The 6,179-nt window shown below is 36.7% G+C and overlaps 1 protein-coding gene across 2 annotated transcripts in view; it reads left to right on the top strand.

Moving 5' to 3' along the window:
* The window catches only part of LOC108734871 (homeobox protein SMOX-1-like), a 154,943-nt gene that overhangs the window by 101,009 nt on the left and 47,755 nt on the right, over nt 1–6,179 (top strand). The window contains exon 2 of one of the 2 annotated variants that reach the window (XM_018466585.1): nt 1,245–1,315. The exons of the other annotated variant lie outside the window; for it this stretch is intronic. The gene's annotated coding sequence lies outside the window, so the exon portion shown is untranslated. The remainder of the gene's footprint in view (nt 1–1,244; nt 1,316–6,179) is intronic. 2 annotated transcript variants of the gene reach the window in all.

Here is a 6,179-nt window from a genome sequence, read left to right as displayed (position 1 = left end):
GAATAATAATTGTCATGTAATTCATATTTTTTTTCGTCGAAAAACCTCATATTTCATCTTAATTAACACGAATGTCAGTTAATTACCACTAACAATTATTGAAGGTAAAAAATAAAGAATTACCACTAGAATTTCCATTGGGTTCAGGAATGGAAGTTCCAATGGAACGCAACGGAAATGTCATTCCTTTCAGCAATGGAAATCCCACTGAGTTTGGGAATGAGATTTACAATAGTGGAAATTCCATTCATCCCATTGGCAATTGTCCATTTATTAACATTAATTATTATTAGCGGTAATTAAATGTCATTTTTTCAAGGGAAATAGAATGGAAATTTTTCCTATGGGTACAGTATACGCCCTAATGGAAAAAATAGTAGTAATTAATAAAAGTAAGACAGTTGTCAATCAACGTTTATGATTAGAAGGAATAACCAGAAAGCACACTGAGACCAGTCAGAAAGACGCCATACGTATATATGTAATTGCGATTGTGTACCAGCGGCGTATATTCGCTGTTTACAAAAATGTCAGTATTACCTCTATAATTATTGCTCAACCTGCTTAGAGGAATGGAAGGTACATATATTTTTTTAGGGGTATTTTTATTGCCCTGCGTAAATTCCATCCTATATACACCTATTATACCTCAGGGTGCAGAAGTGCTTTGTCGTGTGACTAATGTTTACGTGGATAATATATTTCAAAGCTGTTTTGATCACATTAAGGATAACGGTTATTATTTTCTTCTAGACCAAGCCTGGTATCGAAAAATTCAACCTGTTGGGTTTTCCAATGAATAAAAAACAAAATCAGAGGTAGCAAGTTCCATTAAATGTTTTTTTAGACTCCCGTATTAGGTATATTAGATCTAACGATGTCGTTCATGTTTTCACTAACTATTTAATGGCAGTTCTTCCGGAGTAAATGATTTTTATGATTATATACTTATTTCTTCCACAAATATGGGCAGTTTTCTTGTCTGACTTTGAATCCGGTACTAGACTTCATATCTGACAATTTTTTGGGATCCGGTATTTGGAAATATGTAGTAGGTAAAAGACTGGAATACTCACCAATCCTTATTAAATGCTGTTCAAAGTTATACGACTCATTTTCCAAGTTAGAATGTAAGAGGACAATTGTGTCAATTCAGAATTTTTAATATTCTCCAGTAGAATAAATAAATAGAATAACTTAAAAGAAGTCTATTTTATATTTAATTATTCATTTTTGACTTTCAGACGACCAGTGTCCAGTAATTGTATGACCTGAACTTCTCAGAGGTGCTCCGTTGATGTGAACTGTGAAAGAGGTACGTACAAAATAAAACACAACTGAAAATCCAATGATCGAAAGTAAAACAGTAACTATCTCATAATATGTGATTTGCATCCCGCCATCTTCTTCCATTACAATATTCAATAACCTTCTTGCCTGGCCAATTAATTGCAATATGTCCTGATACTTGTTGGTAACTTTAGAATAGATTTTCATCAAGTTATTTCAAATTTCGACTAGATGAAGAAACCCAAGAGTATCTCAACTCTGCAAGTGTATTAGAAGTGAGTATGATAGTCGGTCAACCAAAACTTTTGTGTGGAAAACTAGAGGCAACCCTAAATTAAGTGTATCGGAATTCTTAATGTGAATCTAATGCCGATAAATTACCCGTAGGAAAAATTTCCATTGAACTTCAATGGGAATCAATGGAAAATTTGTAAATTCCATTCAAACCCATTTGGCATAAGTGGAAAAATAATTGTTTCCATTTACAATAATTCCATTAATATTTACATAGCAAAAATTTCCATTGATGGGAACTAATGCAAAATNCAAATAGTTAAGGATGTGGGCTGTTCTAGTTTTAGGGAAATGCGAAGTTTAGCTCAGGATAGGAAAGAGTGGAGGTACGTGTCCAACCAGTCTTAGCACTGATGACCTTATGATGATGATGATCGCTTTCTTCCAGCCTTCCCAATCCCTCCCCATCAGTCGCTTCTTTTAAAATTTTAAAAAAATGTTTAAGATCTTGTGTTTGCTACCTGAATTTTCGGTCATCAGAAATTCGTTGAAGACATTTTTACTCCCCATTCTGACTTACATCTAGGTATTTGCCTGGATTTGATTTTAAAAAGTGTCGCAAATTTTTTGCTTAATAGCAAAATACCAAAGATAATGAATCATAATGGAGGTTTTAAAATGAGCTTGCACATATTTCATGCTCGTATAAGCTACCTACACGGTTTACGAGAGAGTAACGAGAAAGAAGGAAAGAAGAAAGCCCGATGGTTGTTGGCGTTGCCCGTTGGTCGGACAACCATCGTCGGTCGCGTCGCAAAGAGAACAAAAATGAAGAAAAAAAGCCTTAATGAATGCTATAATGAAGGCAAGGTTCATTTCAATGTTATCTGCTTTCATAACTCAAAGAGTTCCAGTTGGCCGGCCATTACTAAACGTCGTTTTTGCCTTGATATCCTTTGTATCAACCGGACCGCTCTGCGTTGAGTTTAATGAAGAAACAAGTAGCGGTTTGACTAATGCCCGCATTATGCTGCCAGCTACCAGATTCCATTAAATTTTATTAATAAGTCCGCTGTACAAAATTCCCTCGTTCATGGTTGTTGCTTTTGCTCTTGTGCCACTGTTGTTGGTTACTGCTCCTTTTGCTGCTACTTCATCTGATGCATATGTACATTCATCTAGTAAATATTAGGTAGATAGTCACTGTCGCTTCCTTTGTCGCGGCAATACAAACAATTACCTATACAGGTGAATATTATTATCTTTTCGCTTCACTCACCTTTAGACCAATTCAGTAAATTAATGTGAATCAATAAATTTTCAATTAAATCCACCATCTACTGATTTCAGTGTGCAAGCCATTTAACTTGCTCTTTGTGTTTCGTAATGCACAGGTAATTGCGAAATTACAAGACGACGTAAAGATACTTACAGTCAAAGAGGAGCTCCAAGATTTCAGGCATTGAATTTATGGTCAAAACTGAATGAAAGTAAAATTAAATTAGGTATTCCATAACATTTTGCCTATTGGCAGACAAGAATTTGGACCGCCTCACCACCTAGACGCCTGTAGATTAAATACACTGCCTAAATTTTCATTATTACTTTGTTTCCAAGTATAATCTGTTCATGCTGCCCTATTATAACAATGCCTAATATACTTCCTAAAATTTAGTTTCGTTTCTCGTCCATCATTTGTCTTCCTGCTGAATCTAAATTAGGCCTGTAGAAATAACTGATGATTATGCATTAAATTAAAGAAAGTATGAATAATTAAATATCAACAAAATTATAATTCAGTATGGCGGAGGTGCCAGGACACTCCACACAATCGAAATGCATTATGGTTTGTCATAGCGAAACATCTACACTTACAATACATGTTCCTTTATTCCTTCTAACCTTCTAAAAGGTTTTATTTACCTGTGACCACCTTGGTTTCGTATTGTATTTTCCCTATAATTAATAAACGCTCTATTGAAAGCTGAACTAAAAGGCATAAAAAAAATTGTTCTCAGTAGCTTGAGTTACAACTGTTGGAGGTTTCTGCTGACTTTGAAATATCTTCATCAGAAAAAAATCAAAGGGGGAGAATCTTTGAAGGGTGGCAGAAATAGTGACAGAAACGAATTTCTCCATTGGTGGTGATTAATACAAGTCGACCTGTTCCGGAGATCATTAATAATGGAACAAAACAACTGCAACATAGTTCTGGACGTTTAAACAGAAGATGTAGTACATTACATATAATAAAACAATATACGCTTCTGAGTTTTTGTCGGAAAGGAATTTATAATAAACTCAACTCTGATCTAAATATTGTTGATTTTGAAGTAAACAGCATTGACTACAAAATCACTTTAAAGTAGAGGTAATTTAGAATGTCATGACTCTTGGCTTGGGGGTGTTGAGCAACAAAACTCCTCCCATTCATTAATCTTTACATTTATATTTCCTAAAAACAGTGCATGTCAATTTGGGCAGCTTTCTGAAGCTCCATCTCCATCCTTTGTTGTGCGTATGGCTAAATTTAATGCAAAAACAGGCGAATCATATAATTTCATGTCATTTTGAGTTCTTTATAAGTAACATGTGTACAATTGTTAGGGGAGGCTTCTTCTTGCTTCGATTGGGAAGACACTTGCTTCTTAGTGAAACAGAACCGTAAGTAGTTATCAATATATTGTAAAGATCGAGTTTAAAACCACGAGCTGAAGAATAATATTCTTTTCAAACATCTCTAATAGGATGTTGAAAGCGACCAGAAAAAGTTAACAACTCCCCCAACGTCCGAGCAGGAATCTGCACTCAACGATAATAGAACTATAATGACCTTAATGGCTTCCATGCTCGCAGCATATCGAGAAGCGATTAGTGCCGAGTAACGGCGTCTTTTCGCGACGATCGGTCAGCGGTTGGCCGGTGTAAATGATGAGTCGGCCACGCCTCTGACTCATTACAGGTAGGGTGCGCTACCATCAATTTAAAAACCAATCGGAGCGGCCCGATACTAACGACGCCACCGGAACCCGACGCTCGGATGGGTTTGACGTGGTGCGGCGCGCGTTCCGGACTTGCTCCGAACCGAACGAGGTAAACTAACCGGACTGTGGGCGAAGAAGAGATCTTATCACGTTTGTTTAGAGTACCTCACTAATAAACCTGGGCTGGTAATCTGATGACTTAAAAAGTTTGCCACAAGTTGTAGATCACTCATATCAATTCAATACTTTGGGTTGTTTTGGGGAACTGCCTGGTAAGGACAGTGCAGAAAATAATCACATTCTTCTTGGAGTAGACGCGTGGCCCTGAGAATTTTTACAATAGCCGCCGATGTTTGATACACTTTAATGTTTCTGTGTCGGTCGAAGCTCGGGTATTTTTCTATTTGCATCATTCATCTACGTTCTTTGTTAATGATCAGTTGGGTTTTCCAAAGTACTCCGCAACTTTTGATAGAAAAATGGGTTTGGGTCGATTGTAATGAAACTTTGACGGAAAGATGTTCTTCTGATCCTCATCCTGATTCTGAATGACCACTAAGCAAAAAGGGAATTATGATGGATGGTGCTATGCTATTTAAATACTGAGCAACTGCCTAGGCTAATATCCAAAAGATCATAATTTAACCCCTTCTTCTATATTATTTTAGGGGTGGAAAGAGCCCGCTGGATGTCTCGCTTGCCTCTTTAGGTCTATGACTGTGTATAATACACCCATATACTTTTAATTTAATGATTGGCATTGTTAATATTAAGTACCTAAGTTTGAACTGTGAAAAAGTCAAAGATTAGAAATTTTTGAGACTTGTGCTTACTAAGGCTTTCGATCAAAATGATCCAAAGAATACTTTCCCAAAGTTTCATAACAATTATCCTATCAAAAATTGTGGAATAACAATTTTGGAAAAATTAAGTGATCTATAACAAATGACTTGGATGAATGATGCAAATAAAAAGGTATCTGAACTTCGACCAACCTAGAAACATGGAAGTCTATTAAACGTCGGCAGTCAATACAGAAGTTCGCAGGATCACGTGTGTGCTTCAATTTTATTGAGAAAGAGGAGCATGATCATTTTATACACTTTCCTTGTAGAAGTTCACATTGCTACGCGTCTACTCCAATTTTGTTGAGAAAGAGGAACTTGATTATTTTCTTTCCGTATGTTCCATAATTTGTGACAAACTTATTAAGTCATTGCACTGCCGATTCAGATTTATTAGTGAGATACTATACTTACGTACACAAAATTGGTGGATACTAATAAGTACTTCATCAACATAAGGTCGTTTGTACTAAGGCTGGTTGGACACGCACCTCCACTCTTTCCTGTCCTGAGCTAGTCTTCGCATTTCCCCAAAACCAGAAATTCGAATTTCTAAATTAACCGTTTGCGAGCATAGAAGTGACTGTAAATGTCTAGGTGGTGGGTGGGATCGAAAGAGGAGGTCTCCCCCACCACTGTACCATAAAAAGTTCGTGGCGGTCTCACCCCCATAAAAAGTTATGGGGGTTAGATGGGGGTGGAGGTAGGGGGGATCGAAAAAGGGTGGTCACCTGAGTAAAACCCCATAAAACATTTGCGGCGGTCTCACCCCCATAAAAAGTTATGGGGGTTGAAAGTTGATTATTTTGACAATTTTCATACACTA

The sequence above is a fragment of the Agrilus planipennis genome, unplaced genomic scaffold (assembly GCF_000699045.2).
Source record: "Agrilus planipennis isolate EAB-ADULT unplaced genomic scaffold, Apla_2.0 scaffold50, whole genome shotgun sequence".
In the NCBI taxonomy this organism is placed as follows: domain Eukaryota; kingdom Metazoa; phylum Arthropoda; class Insecta; order Coleoptera; family Buprestidae; genus Agrilus; species Agrilus planipennis.
The sequence above is the reverse complement of the archived record's forward strand: the minus strand, read 5'-3'. Positions and strand labels throughout refer to the sequence as shown.